At 55.1% G+C, this 16,120-nt stretch overlaps 1 protein-coding gene across 1 annotated transcript in view; it reads left to right on the top strand.

Annotated features, from left to right (window-relative positions):
• CRAT (carnitine O-acetyltransferase) overlaps window positions 1-16,120 on the top strand; it is a 466,622-nt gene that overhangs the window by 78,619 nt on the left and 371,883 nt on the right. The window lies entirely within an intron of this gene.

Below are 16,120 nucleotides of genomic sequence, written 5' to 3'. Positions count from 1 at the left end.
GGTGCACGTCCAGAGCTGTGATGAGTACAGAGGGTGCAGGACCCAGCTGTGATGAGTACAGAGGGTGCAAGTCCAGAGCTGTGATGAGTACAGAGGGTGCAAGTCCAGAGCTGTGATGAGTACAGAGGGTGCAGGACCCAGCTGTGATGAGTACAGAGGGTGCAAGTCCAGAGCTGTGATGAGTACAGAGGGTGCAAGTCCAGAGCTGTGATGAGTACAGAGGGTGCAAGTCCAGAGCTGTGATGAGTACAGAGGGTGCAAGTCCAGAGCTGTGATGAGTACAGAGGGTGCACGTCCAGAGCTGTGATGAGTACAGAGGGTGCAGGACCCAGCTGTGATGAGTACAGAGGGTGCACGTCCAGAGCTGTGATGAGTACAGAGGGTGCACGTCCAGAGCTGTGATGAGTACAGAGGGTGCAAGTCCAGAGTTGTGATGAGTACAGAGGGTGCAAGTCCAGAGCTGTGATGAGTACAGAGGGTGCAGGACCCAGCTGTGATGAGTACAGAGGGTGCAAGTCCCCAGCTGTGATGAGTACAGAGGGTGCAAGTCCAGAGCTGTGATGAGTACAGAGGGTGCAAGTCCAGAGCTGTGATGAGTACAGAGGGTGCACGTCCAGAGCTGTGATGAGTACAGAGGGTGCACGTCCAGAGCTGTGATGAGTACAGAGGGTGCAAGTCCAGAGCTGTGATGAGTACAGAGGGTGCAAGTCCAGAGCTGTGATGAGTACAGAGGGTGCAGGTCCAGAGCTGTGATGAGTACAGAGGGTGCAGGTCCAGAGCTGTGATGAGTACAGAGGGTGCACGTCCAGAGCTGTGATGAGTACAGAGGGTGCAAGTCCAGAGCTGTGATGAGTACAGAGGGTGCAAGTCCAGAGCTGTGATGAGTACAGAGGGTGCAAGTCCAGAGCTGTGATGAGTACAGAGGGTGCAAGTCCAGAGCTGTGATGAGTACAGAGGGTGCAAGTCCAGAGCTGTGATGAGTACAGAGGGTGCAGGTCCAGAGCTGTGATGAGTCCAGAGGGTGCAAGTCCCCAGCTGTGATGAGTACAGAGGGTGCAAGTCCAGGGCTGTGATGAGTACAGAGGGTGCAAGTCCCCAGCTGTGATGAGTACAGAGGGTGCAAGTCCCAGCTGTGATGAGTCCAGAGGGTGCACGTCCAGAGCTGTGATGAGTACAGAGGGCGCAAGTCCAGAGCTGTGATGAGTACAGAGGGTGCACGTCCAGAGCTGTGATGAGTACAGAGGGTGCACGTCCAGAGCTGTGATGAGTACAGAGGGTGCAGGACCCAGCTGTGATGAGTACAGAGGGTGCAAGTCCAGAGCTGTGATGAGTACAGAGGGTGCAAGTCCAGAGCTGTGATGAGTACAGAGGGTGCACGTCCAGAGCTGTGATGAGTTCAGAGGGTGCACGTCCAGAGCTGTGATGAGTACAGAGGGTGCAAGTCCAGAGCTGTGATGAGTACAGAGGGTGCAAGTCCAGAGCTGTGATGAGTACAGAGGGTGCAGGTCCAGAGCTGTGATGAGTACAGAGGGTGCAGGTCCAGAGCTGTGATGAGTCCAGAGGGTGCAAGTCCCCAGCTGTGATGAGTACAGAGGGTGCAAGTCCAGGGCTGTGATGAGTACAGAGGGCGCAAGTCCCCAGCTGTGATGAGTACAGAGGGTGCAAGTCCCAGCTGTGATGAGTCCAGAGGGTGCACGTCCAGAGCTGTGATGAGTACAGAGGGCGCAAGTCCAGAGCTGTGATGAGTACAGAGGGTGCACGTCCAGAGCTGTGATGAGTACAGAGGGTGCACGTCCAGAGCTGTGATGAGTACAGAGGGTGCAGGACCCAGCTGTGATGAGTACAGAGGGTGCAAGTCCCAGCTGTGATGAGTCCAGAGGGTGCAAGTCCCAGCTGTGTTGAGTCCAGAGGGTGCATGTCCAGAGCTGTGATGAGTACAGAGGGCGCAAGTCCCCAGCTGTGATGAGTACAGAGGGCGCAAGTCCCCAGCTGTGATGAGTCCAGAGGGCGCAAGTCCAGAGCTGTGATGAGTACAGAGGGCGCAAGTCCAGAGCTGTGATGAGTACAGAGGGCGCACGTCCAGAGCTGTGATGAGTACAGAGGGTGCACGTCCAGAGCTGTGATGAGTACAGAGGGTGCAGGACCCAGCTGTGATGAGTACAGAGGGTGCAAGTCCAGAGCTGTGATGAGTACAGAGGGTGCAAGTCCAGAGCTGTGATGAGTACAGAGGGTGCACGTCCAGAGCTGTGATGAGTACAGAGGGTGCACGTCCAGAGCTGTGATGAGTACAGAGGGTGCAAGTCCAGAGCTGTGATGAGTACAGAGGGTGCAAGTCCAGAGCTGTGATGAGTACAGAGGGTGCAGGTCCAGAGCTGTGATGAGTACAGAGGGTGCAGGTCCAGAGCTGTGATGAGTACAGAGGGTGCACGTCCAGAGCTGTGATGAGTACAGAGGGTGCAAGTCCAGAGCTGTGATGAGTACAGAGGGTGCAAGTCCAGAGCTGTGATGAGTACAGAGGGTGCAAGTCCAGAGCTGTGATGAGTACAGAGGGTGCAAGTCCAGAGCTGTGATGAGTACAGAGGGTGCAAGTCCAGAGCTGTGATGAGTACAGAGGGTGCAGGTCCAGAGCTGTGATGAGTCCAGAGGGTGCAAGTCCCCAGCTGTGATGAGTACAGAGGGTGCAAGTCCAGGGCTGTGATGAGTACAGAGGGTGCAAGTCCCCAGCTGTGATGAGTACAGAGGGTGCAAGTCCCAGCTGTGATGAGTCCAGAGGGTGCACGTCCAGAGCTGTGATGAGTACAGAGGGCGCAAGTCCAGAGCTGTGATGAGTACAGAGGGTGCACGTCCAGAGCTGTGATGAGTACAGAGGGTGCACGTCCAGAGCTGTGATGAGTACAGAGGGTGCACGTCCAGAGCTGTGATGAGTACAGAGGGTGCAAGTCCAGAGCTGTGATGAGTACCGAGGGTGCAAGTCCAGAGCTGTGATGAGTACCGAGGGTGCAAGTCCAAAGCTGTGATGAGTACCGAGGGTGCAAGTCCAAAGCTGTGATGAGTACCGAGGTTGCAAGTCCAGAGCTGTGATGAGTACAGAGGGTGCAAGTCCAGAGCTGTGATGAGTACCGAGGGTGCAAGTCCAAAGCTGTGATGAGTACCGAGGGTGCAAGTCCAAAGCTGTGATGAGTACCGAGGGTGCAAGTCCAAAGCTGTGATGAGTACCGAGGTTGCAAGTCCAGAGCTGTGATGAGTACAGAGGGTGCAAGTCCAGAGCTGTGATGAGTACAGAGGGTGCAAGTCCAGAGCTGTGATGAGTACAGAGGGTGCAAGTCCAGAGCTGTGATGAGTACACAGGGTGCAAGTCCAGAGCTGTGATGAGTACAGAGGGTGCAAGTCCAGAGCTGTGATGAGTACAGAGGGTGCAAGTCCAGAGCTGTGATGAGTACAGAGGGTGCAAGTCCAGAGCTGTGATGAGTACAGAGGGTGCAAGTCCCAGCTGTGATGAGTACAGAGGGTGCACGTCCAGAGCTGTGATGAGTACAGAGGGTGTAAGTCCAGAGCTGTGATGAGTACAGAGGGTGTAAGTCCAGAGCTGTGATGAGTACAGAGGGTGCAAGTCCAGAGCTGTGATGAGTACAGAGGGTGCAAGTCCAGAGCTGTGATGAGTACAGAGGGTGCAAGTCCAGAGCTTTGATGAGTACAGAGGGTGCAAGTCCAGAGCTGTGATGAGTACAGAGGGTGCAAGTCCAGAGCTGTGATGAGTACAGAGGGTGCAAGTCCAGAGCTGTGATGAGTACAGAGGGTGCAAGTCCAGAGCTGTGATGAGTACAGAGGGTGCAAGTCCAGAGCTGTGATGAGTACAGAGGGTGCAAGTCCAGATCTGTGATGAGTACTGAGGGTGCAAGTCCCAACTGTGATGAGTACAGAGGGTGCACGTCCAGAGCTGTGATGAGTACAGAGGGTGCACGTCCAGAGCTGTGATGAGTACAGAGGGTGCAGGACCCAGCTGTGATGAGTACAGAGGGTGGAAGTCCAGAGCTGTGATGAGTACAGAGGGTGCAAGTCCCAACTGTGATGAGTACAGAGGGTGCACGTCCAGAGCTGTGATGAGTACAGAGGGTGCACGTCCAGAGCTGTGATGAGTACAGAGGGTGCACGTCCAGAGCTGTGATGAGTACAGAGGGTGCAAGTCCAGAGCTGTGATGAGTACAGAGGGTGCAAGTCCAGAGCTGTGATGAGTACAGAGGGTGCAAGTCCCAACTGTGATGAGTCCAGAGGGTGCACGTCCAGAGCTGTGATGAGTCCAGAGGGTGCACGTCCAGAGCTGTGATGAGTACAGAGGGTGCAAGTCCAGAGCTGTGATGAGTACAGAGGGTGCAAGTCCAGAGCTGTGATGAGTACAGAGGGTGCAAGTCCAGAGCTGTGATGAGTACAGAGGGTGCACGTCCAGAGCTGTGATGAGTACAGAGGGTGCACGTCCAGAGCTGTGATGAGTACAGAGGGTGCACGTCCAGAGCTGTGATGAGTACAGAGGGTGCACGTCCAGAGCTGTGATGAGTACAGAGGGTGCACGTCCAGAGCTGTGATGAGTCCAGAGGGTGCACGTCCAGAGCTGTGATGAGTCCAGAGGGTGCAAGTCCAGAGCTGTGATGAGTACAGAGGGTGCAAGTCCAGAGCTGTGATGAGTACAGAGGGTGCAAGTCCAGAGCTGTGATGAGTACAGAGGGTGCAAGTCCAGAGCTGTGATGAGTACAGAGGGTGCAAGTCCAGAGCTGTGATGAGTACAGAGGGTGTAAGTCCAGAGCTGTGATGAGTACGTAGGGTGCAGGCCCCCAGCTGTGATGAGTACGTAGGGTGCAGGCCCCCAGCTGTGATGAGTACAGAGGGTGCACGTCCAGAGCTGTGATGAGTACAGAGGGTGCACGTCCAGAGCTGTGATGAGTACAGAGGGTGCAAGTCCAGAGCTCTGATGAGTACAGAGGGTGCAAGTCCAGAGCTGTGATGAGTACAGAGGGTGCAAGTCCAGAGCTGTGAGGAGTACAGAGGGTGCAAGTCCAGAGCTGTGATGAGTACAGAGGGTGCAAGTCCAGAGCTGTGATGAGTACAGAGGGTGCAAGTCCAGAGCTGTGATGAGTACAGAGGGTGTAAGTCCAGAGCTGTGATGAGTACGTAGGGTGCAGGCCCCCAGCTGTGATGAGTACAGAGGGTGCAAGTCCAGAGCTGTGATGAGTACAGAGGGTGTAAGTCCAGAGCTGTGATGAGTACGTAGGGTGCAGGCCCCCAGCTGTGATGAGTACAGAGGGTGCAAGTCCAGAGCTGTGATGAGTACAGAGGGTGCACGTCCAGAGCTGTGATGAGTACAGAGGGTGCACGTCCAGAGCTGTGATGAATACAGAGGGTGCACGTCCAGAGCTGTGATGAGTACAGATGGTGCACGTCCAGAGCTGTGATGAGTACAGAGGGTGCAAGTCCAGAGCTGTGATGAGTCCAGAGGGTGCAAGTCCAGAGCTGTGATGAGTACAGAGGGTGCAAGTCCAGAGCTGTGATGAGTACAGAGGGTGCAAGTCCAGAGCTGTGATGAGTACAGAGGGTGCAAGTCCAGAGCTGTGATGAGTACAGAGGGTGCAAGTCCAGAGCTGTGATGAGTACAGAGGGTGCAAGTCCAGAGCTGTGATGAGTACAGAGGGTGCAAGTCCAGAGCTGTGATGAGTACAGAGGGTGCACGTCCAGAGCTGTGATGAGTACAGAGGGTGCACGTCCAGAGCTGTGATGAGTACAGAGGGTGCACGTCCAGAGCTGTGATGAGTACAGAGGGTGCAGGACCCAGCTGTGATGAGTACAGAGGGTGCAAGTCCAGAGCTGTGATGAGTACAGAGGGTGCAAGTCCAGAGCTGTGATGAGTACAGAGGGTGCAAGTCCCAGCTGTGATGAGTACTGAGGGTGCAAGTCCAGAGCTGTGATGAGTACAGAGGGTGCAAGTCCCAGCTGTGATGAGTACAGAGGGTGCAAGTCCAGAGCTGTGATGAGTACAGAGGGTGCAAGTCCAGAGCTGTGATGAGTACAGAGGGTGCAAGTCCAGAGCTGTGATGAGTACAGAGGGTGCAAGTCCCAGCTGTGATGAGTACAGAGGGTGCACGTCCAGAGCTGTGATGAGTACAGAGGGTGCAGGCCCCCAGCTGTGATGAGTACAGAGGGTGTAAGTCCAGAGCTGTGATGAGTACAGAGGGTGCACATCCAGAGCTGTGATGAGTACAGAGGGTGCACGTCCAGAGCTGTGATGAGTACAGAGGGTGCAGGACCCAGCTGTGATGAGTACAGAGGGTGCACGTCCAGAGCTGTGATGAGTACAGAGGGTGTAAGTCCAGAGCTGTGATGAGTACAGGGGTGCAGGCCCCCAGCTGTGATGAGTACAGAGGGTGCACGTCCAGAGCTGTGATGAGTACAGAGGGTGCACGTCCAGAGCTGTGATGAGTACAGAGGGTGTAAGTCCAGAGCTGTGATGAGTACAGAGGGAGCAAGCCCAGAGCTGTGATGAGTACAGAGGGTGTAAGTCCAGAGCTGTGATGAGTACAGAGGGTGCAGGCCCCCAGCTGTGATGAGTACAGAGGGTGCACGTCCAGACCTGTGATGAGTACAGAGGGTGCAAGTCCAGAGCTGTGATGAGTACAGAGGGTGCAAGAGTGGAGAAGTGTGGCTCAATGGTTAGAGCGGCAGACCCTGAAGCAGAGATCTGGCTCAAGACCAGGGTTCAAGTCCCGCTTCAGCAGGTCTTGGGCTCAATTCCCCTTGACCAGATAATTCTCGCCTCAGTGCCTAATCTAATTCATGGGTCCCACTCTGCAACTCTGGGCAATAGCTTGCTTAATCTCCACAACGGCCCCAACAGCGCTTGGATGCCTGGCTTCACCCTGGGGGTGCTCAGGAGTGGGTGCCTCACAGGGAAAAGCCAGGAGGGGTTCCATAGCGGTATGAGTACAGCGCCTTGAGACCCTAACGGGTGAGTAGTGCGCTATACAAGTGCTAATTTACATTTACATTTACAAGTCCAGAGCTGTGATGAGTACAGAGGGTGCACGTCCAGAGCTGTGATGAGTACAGAGGGTGCAAGTCCCAGCTGTGATGAGTACAGAGGGTGCAAGTCCAGAGCTGTGATGAGTACAGAGGGTGCACGTCCAGAGCTGTGATGAGTACAGAGGGTGCACGTCCAGAGCTGTGATGAGTACAGAGGGTGCACGTCCAGAGCTGTGATGAGTACAGAGGGTGCACGTCCAGAGCTGTGATGAGTACAGAGGGTGCAAGTCCAGAGCTCTGATGAGTACAGAGGGTGCAAGTCCAGAGCTGTGAGGAGTACAGAGGGTGCAAGTCCAGAGCTGTGAGGAGTACAGAGGGTGCAAGTCCAGAGCTGTGATGAGTACAGAGGGTGCAGGACCCAGCTGTGATGAGTACAGAGGGTGGAAGTCCAGAGCTGTGATGAGTACAGAGGGTGCAGGCCCCCAGCTGTGATGAGTACAGAGGGTGTAAGTCCAGAGCTGTGATGAGTACAGAGGGTGCACGTCCAGAGCTGTGATGAGTACAGAGGGTGCAAGTCCAGAGCTTTGATGAGTACAGAGGGTGCAAGTCCAGAGCTGTGATGAGTACAGAGGGTGCAGGACCCAGCTGTGATGAGTACAGAGGGTGGAAGTCCAGAGGTTTGATGAGTACAGAGGGTGCAAGTCCCAACTATGATGAGTCCAGAGGGTGCACGTCCAGAGCTGTGATGAGTACAGAGGGTGCAAGTCCAGAGCTGTGATGAGTACAGAGGGTGCAAGTCCAGAGCTGTGATGAGTCCAGAGGGTGCACGTCCAGAGCTGTGATGAGTACAGAGGGTGCAAGTCCAGAGCTGTGATGAGTACAGAGGGTGCAAGTCCAGAGCTGTGATGAGTACAGAGGGTGCAAGTCCAGAGCTGTGATGAGTACAGAGGGTGCAAGTCCAGAGCTGTGATGAGTACAGAGGGTGCAAGTCCAGAGCTGTGATGAGTACAGAGGGTGCAAGTCAAGAGCTGTAATGAGTACAGAGGGTGCAAGTCCAGAGCTGTGATGAGTACAGAGGGTGCAAGTCCAGAGCTGTGATGAGTACAGAGGGTGCAGGACCCAGCTGTGATGAGTACAGAGGGTGGAAGTCCAGAGCTGTGATGAGTACAGAGGGTGCACGTCCAGAGCTGTGATGAGTACAGAGGGTGCACGTCCAGAGCTGTGATGAGTACAGAGGGTGCACGTCCAGAGCTGTGATGAGTACAGAGGGTGCAAGTCCAGAGCTGTGATGAGTACAGAGGGTGCAAGTCCAGAGCTGTGATGAGTACAGAGGGTGCAAGTCCAGAGCTGTGATGAGTACAGAGGGTGCACGTCCAGTGCTGTGATGAGTACAGAGGGTGCACGTCCAGAGCTGTGATGAGTACAGAGGGTGCACGTCCAGAGCTGTGATGAGTACAGAGGGTGCACGTCCAGAGCTGTGATGAGTACAGAGGGTGCAGGACCCAGCTGTGATGAGTACAGAGGGTGCAGGACCCAGCTGTGATGAGTACAGAGGGTGCAAGTCCAGAGCTGTGATGAGTACAGAGGGTGCAGGACCCAGCTGTGATGAGTACAGAGGGTGCAAGTCCAGAGCTGTGATGAGTACAGAGGGTGCAAGTCCAGAGCTGTGATGAGTACAGAGGGTGCAAGTCCAGAGCTGTGATGAGTACAGAGGGTGCAAGTCCAGAGCTGTGATGAGTACAGAGGGTGCACGTCCAGAGCTGTGATGAGTACAGAGGGTGCACGTCCAGAGCTGTGATGAGTACAGAGGGTGCACGTCCAGAGCTGTGATGAGTACAGAGGGTGCAAGTCCAGAGCTGTGATGAGTACAGAGGGTGCAAGTCCAGAGCTGTGATGAGTACAGAGGGTGCAGAACCCAGCTGTGATGAGTACAGAGGGTGCAAGTCCAGAGCTGTGATGAGTACAGAGGGTGTAAGTCCAGAGCTGTGATGAGTACAGAGGGTGCAAGTCCAGAGCTGTGATGAGTACAGAGGGTGCAAGTCCAGAGCTGTGATGAGTACAGAGGGTGCACGTCCAGTGCTGTGATGAGTACAGAGGGTGCACGTCCAGAGCTGTGATGAGTACAGAGGGTGCACGTCCAGAGCTGTGATGAGTACAGAGGGTGCACGTCCAGAGCTGTGATGAGTACAGAGGGTGCAGGTCCCAGCTGTGATGAGTACAGAGGGTGCAAGTCCAGAGCTGTGATGAGTACAGAGGGTGCAAGTCCAGAGCTGTGATGAGTACAGAGGGTGCTGGACCCAGCTGTGATGAGTACAGAGGGTGGAAGTCCAGAGCTGTGATGAGTACAGAGGGTGGAAGTCCAGAGCTGTGATGAGTACAGAGGGTGGAAGTCCAGAGGTGTGATGAGTACAGAGGGTGCAAGTCCAGAGCTGTGATGAGTACAGAGGGTGCAAGTCCAGAGCTGTGATGAGTACAGAGGGTGCAAGTCCAGAGCTGTGATGAGTACAGAGGGTGCAAGTCCAGAGCTGTGATGAGTACAGAGGGTGCAAGTCCCAACTGTGATGAGTCCAGAGGGTGCACGTCCAGAGCTGTGATGAGTCCAGAGGGTGCACGTCCAGAGCTGTGATGAGTACAGAGGGTGCAAGTCCAGAGCTGTGATGAGTGCAGAGGGTGCAAGTCCAGAGCTGTGATGAGTACAGAGGGTGCACGTCCAGAGCTGTGATGAGTACAGAGGGTGCACGTCCAGAGCTGTGATGAGTACAGAGGGTGCACGTCCAGAGCTGTGATGAGTACAGAGGGTGCACGTCCAGAGCTGTGATGAGTACAGAGGGTGCACGTCCAGAGCTGTGATGAGTACAGAGGTTGCACGTCCAGAGCTGTGATGAGTACAGAGGGTGCAAGTCCCAACTGTGATGAGTCCAGAGGGTGCACGTCCAGAGCTGTGATGAGTACAGAGGGTGCAAGTCCAGAACTGTGATGAGTACAGAGGGTGCAAGTCCAGAGCTGTGATGAGTACAGAGGGTGCAAGTCCAGAGCTGTGATGAGTACAGAGGGTGCAAGTCCAGAGCTGTGATGAGTACAGAGGGTGTAAGTCCAGAGCTGTGATGAGTACGTAGGGTGCAGGCCCCCAGCTGTGATGAGTACAGAGGGTGTAAGTCCAGAGCTGTGATGAGTACAGAGGGTGTAAGTCCAGAGCTGTGATGAGTACGTAGGGTGCAGGCCCCCAGCTGTGATGAGTACAGAGGGTGCACGTCCAGAGCTGTGATGAGTCCAGAGGCTGCAAGTCCAGAGCTGTGATGAGTACAGAGGGTGCAAGTCCAGAGCTGTGATGAGTACAGAGGGTGCAGGCCCCCAGCTGTGATGAGTACAGAGGGTGTAAGTCCAGAGCTGTGATGAGTACAGAGGGTGCACGTCCAGAGCTGTGATGAGTACAGAGGGTGCACGTCCAGAGCTGTGATGAGTACAGAGGGCGCAGGACCCAGCTGTGATGAGTACAGAGGGTGCACGTCCAGAGCTGTGATGAGTACAGAGGGCGCACGTCCAGAGCTGTGATGAGTACAGAGGGCGCAGGACCCAGCTGTGATGAGTACAGAGGGTGCACGTCCAGAGCTGTGATGAGTACAGAGGGTGCACGTCCAGAGCTGTGATGAGTACAGAGGGTGCAAGTCCAGAGCTGTGATGAGTACAGAGGGTGCAAGTCCAGAGCTGTGATGAGTACAGAGGGTGCACGTCCAGTGCTGTGATGAGTACAGAGGGTGCACGTCCAGAGCTGTGATGAGTACAGAGGGTGCACGTCCAGAGCTGTGATGAGTACAGAGGGTGCAAGTCCAGAGCTGTGATGAGTACAGAGGGTGCAGGCCCCCAGCTGTGATGAGTACAGAGGGTGTAAGTCCAGAGCTGTGATGAGTACAGAGGGTGCACATCCAGAGCTGTGATGAGTACAGAGGGTGCACGTCCAGAGCTGTGATGAGTACAGAGGGTGCAGGACCCAGCTGTGATGAGTACAGAGGGTGCACGTCCAGAGCTGTGATGAGTACAGAGGGCGCACGTCCAGAGCTGTGATGAGTACAGAGGGCGCAGGACCCAGCTGTGATGAGTACAGAGGGTGCACGTCCAGAGCTGTGATGAGTACAGAGGGTGTAAGTCCAGAGCTGTGATGAGTACAGGGGTGCAGGCCCCCAGCTGTGATGAGTACAGAGGGTGCACGTCCAGAGCTGTGATGAGTACAGAGGGTGCACGTCCAGAGCTGTGATGAGTACAGAGGGTGTAAGTCCAGAGCTGTGATGAGTACAGAGGGTGCAAGCCCAGAGCTGTGATGAGTACAGAGGGTGTAAGTCCAGAGCTGTGATGAGTACAGAGGGTGCAGGCCCCCAGCTGTGATGAGTACAGAGGGTGCACGTCCAGAGCTGTGATGAGTACAGAGGGTGCAAGTCCAGAGCTGTGATGAGTACAGAGGTTGCAAGAGTGGAGAAGTGTGGCTCAATGGTTAGAGCGGCAGACCCTGAAGCAGAGATCTGGCTCAAGACCAGGGTTCAAGTCCCGCTTCAGCAGGTCTTGGGCTCAATTCCCCTTGACCAGATAATTCTCGCCTCAGTGCCTAATCTAATTCATGGGTCCCACTCTGCAACTCTGGGCAATAGCTTGCTTAATCTCCACAACTGCCCCAACAGCGCTTGGATGCCTGGCTTCACCCTGGGGGTGCTCAGGAGTGGGTGCCTCACAGGGAAAAGCCAGGAGGGGTTCCATAGCGGTATGAGTACAGCGCCTTGAGACCCTAACGGGTGAGTAGTGCGCTATACAAGTGCTAATTTACATTTACATTTACAAGTCCAGAGCTGTGATGAGTACAGAGGGTGCACGTCCAGAGCTGTGATGAGTACAGAGGGTGCAGGTCCCAGCTGTGATGAGTACAGAGGGTGCAAGTCCAGAGCTGTGATGAGTACAGAGGGTGCAAGTCCAGAGCTGTGATGAGTACAGAGGGTGCTGGACCCAGCTGTGATGAGTACAGAGGGTGGAAGTCCAGAGCTGTGATGAGTACAGAGGGTGGAAGTCCAGAGCTGTGATGAGTACAGAGGGTGGAAGTCCAGAGCTGTGATGAGTACAGAGGGTGGAAGTCCAGAGGTGTGATGAGTACAGAGGGTGCAAGTCCAGAGGTGTGATGAGTACAGAGGGTGCAAGTCCAGAGCTGTGATGAGTACAGAGGGTGCAAGTCCAGAGCTGTGATGAGTACAGAGGGTGCAAGTCCCAACTGTGATGAGTCCAGAGGGTGCAAGTCCAGAGCTGTGATGAGTACAGAGGGTGCAAGTCCAGAGCTGTGATGAGTACAGAGGGTGCAAGTCCAGAGCTGTGATGAGTACAGAGGGTGCAAGTCCAGAGCTGTGATGAGTACAGAGGGTGCACGTCCAGAGCTGTGATGAGTACAGAGGGTGCACGTCCAGAGCTGTGATGAGTACAGAGGGTGCACGTCCAGAGCTGTGATGAGTACAGAGGGTGCACGTCCAGAGCTGTGATGAGTACAGAGGGTGCACGTCCAGAGCTGTGATGAGTACAGAGGGTGCAAGTCCCAACTGTGATGAGTCCAGAGGGTGCACGTCCAGAGCTGTGATGAGTACAGAGGGTGCAAGTCCAGAGCTGTGATGAGTACAGAGGGTGCAAGTCCAGAGCTGTGATGAGTACAGAGGGTGCAAGTCCAGAGCTGTGATGAGTACAGAGGGTGCAAGTCCAGAGCTGTGATGAGTACAGAGGGTGTAAGTCCAGAGCTGTGATGAGTACGTAGGGTGCAGGCCCCCAGCTGTGATGAGTACAGAGGGTGCAAGTCCAGAGCTGTGATGAGTACAGAGGGTGTAAGTCCAGAGCTGTGATGAGTACGTAGGGTGCAGGCCCCCAGCTGTGATTAGTACAGAGGGTGCAAGTCCAGAGCTGTGATGAGTACAGAGGGTGCAAGTCCAGAGCTGTGATGAGTACAGAGGGTGCAGGCCCCCAGCTGTGATGAGTACAGAGGGTGTAAGTCCAGAGCTGTGATGAGTACAGAGGGTGCACATCCAGAGCTGTGATGAGTACAGAGGGTGCACGTCCAGAGCTGTGATGAGTACAGAGGGCGCAGGACCCAGCTGTGATGAGTACAGAGGGTGCACGTCCAGAGCTGTGATGAGTACAGAGGGCGCACGTCCAGAGCTGTGATGAGTACAGAGGGCGCAGGACCCAGCTGTGATGAGTACAGAGGGTGCAAGTCCAGAGCTGTGATGAGTACAGAGGGTGCACGTCCAGAGCTGTGATGAGTACAGAGGGTGCACGTCCAGAGCTGTGATGAGTACAGAGGGCGCAGGACCCAGCTGTGATGAGTACAGAGGGTGCACGTCCAGAGCTGTGATGAGTACAGAGGGCGCACGTCCAGAGCTGTGATGAGTACAGAGGGTGCACGTCCAGAGCTGTGATGAGTACAGAGGGTGCAGGACCCAGCTGTGATGAGTACAGAGGGCGCACGTCCAGAGCTGTGATGAGTACAGAGGGCGCAGGACCCAGCTGTGATGAGTACAGAGGGTGCACGTCCAGAGCTGTGATGAGTACAGAGGGTGTAAGTCCAGAGCTGTGATGAGTACAGAGGGTGCAGGACCCAGCTGTGATGAGTACAGAGGGCGCACGTCCAGAGCTGTGATGAGTACAGAGGGCGCAGGACCCAGCTGTGATGAGTACAGAGGGTGCACGTCCAGAGCTGTGATGAGTACAGAGGGTGTAAGTCCAGAGCTGTGATGAGTACAGGGGTGCAGGCCCCCAGCTGTGATGAGTACAGAGGGTGCACGTCCAGAGCTGTGATGAGTACAGAGGGTGCACGTCCAGAGCTGTGATGAGTACAGAGGGTGCACGTCCAGAGCTGTGATGAGTACAGAGGGTGCACGTCCAGAGCTGTGATGAGTACAGAGGGTGCAAGCCCAGAGCTGTGATGAGTACAGAGGGTGTAAGTCCAGAGCTGTGATGAGTACAGAGGGTGCAGGCCCCCAGCTGTGATGAGTACAGAGGGTGCACGTCCAGAGCTGTGATGAGTACAGAGGGTGCAAGTCCAGAGCTGTGATGAGTACAGAGGTTGCAAGAGTGGAGAAGTGTGGCTCAATGGTTAGAGCGGCAGACCCTGAAGCAGAGATCTGGCTCAAGACCAGGGTTCAAGTCCCGCTTCAGCAGGTCTTGGGCTCAATTCCCCTTGACCAGATAATTCTCGCCTCAGTGCCTAATCTAATTCATGGGTCCCACTCTGCAACTCTGGGCAATACCTTGCTTAATCTCCACAACGGCCCCAACAGCGCTTGGATGCCTGGCTTCACCCTGGGGGTGCTCAGGAGTGGGTGCCTCACAGGGAAAAGCCAGGAGGGGTTCCATAGCGGTATGAGTACAGCGCCTTGAGACCCTAACGGGTGAGTAGTGCGCTATACAAGTGCTAATTTACATTTACATTTACAAGTCCAGAGCTGTGATGAGTACAGAGGGTGCACGTCCAGAGCTGTGATGAGTACAGAGGGTGCACGTCCCAGCTGTGATGAGTACAGAGGGTGCAAGTCCAGAGCTGTGATGAGTACAGAGGGTGCACGTCCAGAGCTGTGACGAGTACAGAGGGTGCACGTCCAGAGCTGTGATGAGTACAGAGGGTGCACGTCCAGAGCTGTGATGAGTACAGAGGGTGCACATCCAGAGCTGTGATGAGTACAGAGGGTGCAGGACCCAGCTGTGATGAGTACAGAGGGTGCAGGACCCAGCTGTGATGAGTACAGAGGGCGCACGTCCAGAGCTGTGATGAGTATAGAGGGTGCAGGACCCAGCTGTGATGAGTACAGAGGGTGCAAGTCCAGAGCTGTGATGAGTACAGAGGGTGCAAGTCCCAACTGTGATAAGTACAGAGGGTGCACGTCCAGAGCTGTGATGAGTACAGAGGGTGCACGTCCAGAGCTGTGATGAGTACAGAGGGTGCAAGTCCAGAGCTGTGATGAGTACAGAGGGTGCAAGTCCAGAGCTGTGATGAGTACAGAGGGTGCACGTCCAGAGCTGTGATGAGTACAGAGGGTGCACGTCCAGAGCTGTGATGAGTACAGAGGGTGCACGTCCAGAGCTGTGATGAGTACAGAGGGTGCACGTCCAGAGCTGTGATGAGTACAGAGGGTGCACGTCCAGAGCTGTGATGAGTACAGAGGGTGCAGGCCCCCAGCTGGGATGAGTACAGAGGGTGCAGGCCCAGAGCTGTGATGAGTACAGAGGGTGCACGTCCAGAGCTGTGATGAGTACAGAGGGTGCACGTCCAGAGCTGTGATGAGTACAGAGGGTGCACGTCCAGAGCTGTGATGAGTACAGAGGGTGCAGGCCCCCAGCTGGGATGAGTACAGAGGGTGCAGGCCCAGAGCTGTGATGAGTACAGAGGGTGCACGTCCAGAGCTGTGATGAGTACAGAGGGTGCACGTCCAGAGCTGTGATGAGTACAGAGGGTGTAAGTCCAGAGCTGTGATGAGTACAGAGGGTGCAAGTCCAGAGCTGTGATGAGTACAGAGGGTGCAGGCCCCCAGCTGTGATGAGTACAGAGGGTGCAGGCCCAGAGCTGTGATGAGTACAGGGGTGCAGGCCCCCAGCTGGGATGAGTACAGAGGGTGAACGTCCAGAGCTGTGATGAGTACAGAGGGTGCACGTCCAGAGCTGTGAAGAGTACAGAGGGTGTACGTCCAGAGCTGTGATGAGTACAGAGGGTGCAAGTCCAGAGCTGTGATGAGTACAGAGGGTGCAGGCCCCCAGCTGTGATGAGTACAGAGGGTGCACGTCCAGAGCTGTGATGAGTACAGAGGGTGCACGTCCAGAGCTGTGATGAGTACAGAGGGTGCAAGTCCAGAGCTGTGATGAGTACAGAGGGTGGAAGTCCAGAGGTGTGATGAGTACAGAGGGTGCAAGTCCAGAGGTGTGATGAGTACAGAGGGTGCAAGTCCAGAGCTGTGATGAGTACAGAGGGTGCAAGTCCAGAGCTGTGATGAGTACAGAGGGTGCACGTCCAGAGCTGTGATGAGTACAGAGGGTGCACGTCCAGAGCTGTGATGAGTACAGAGGGCGCACGTCCAGAGCTGTGAGGAGTACAGAAAGTGCAGGACCC

The sequence above is a fragment of the Pleurodeles waltl genome, chromosome 6, assembly GCF_031143425.1.
Source record: "Pleurodeles waltl isolate 20211129_DDA chromosome 6, aPleWal1.hap1.20221129, whole genome shotgun sequence".
Classification (NCBI taxonomy): domain Eukaryota; kingdom Metazoa; phylum Chordata; class Amphibia; order Caudata; family Salamandridae; genus Pleurodeles; species Pleurodeles waltl.
This window is presented reverse-complemented; position numbering and strand designations above follow the sequence as displayed.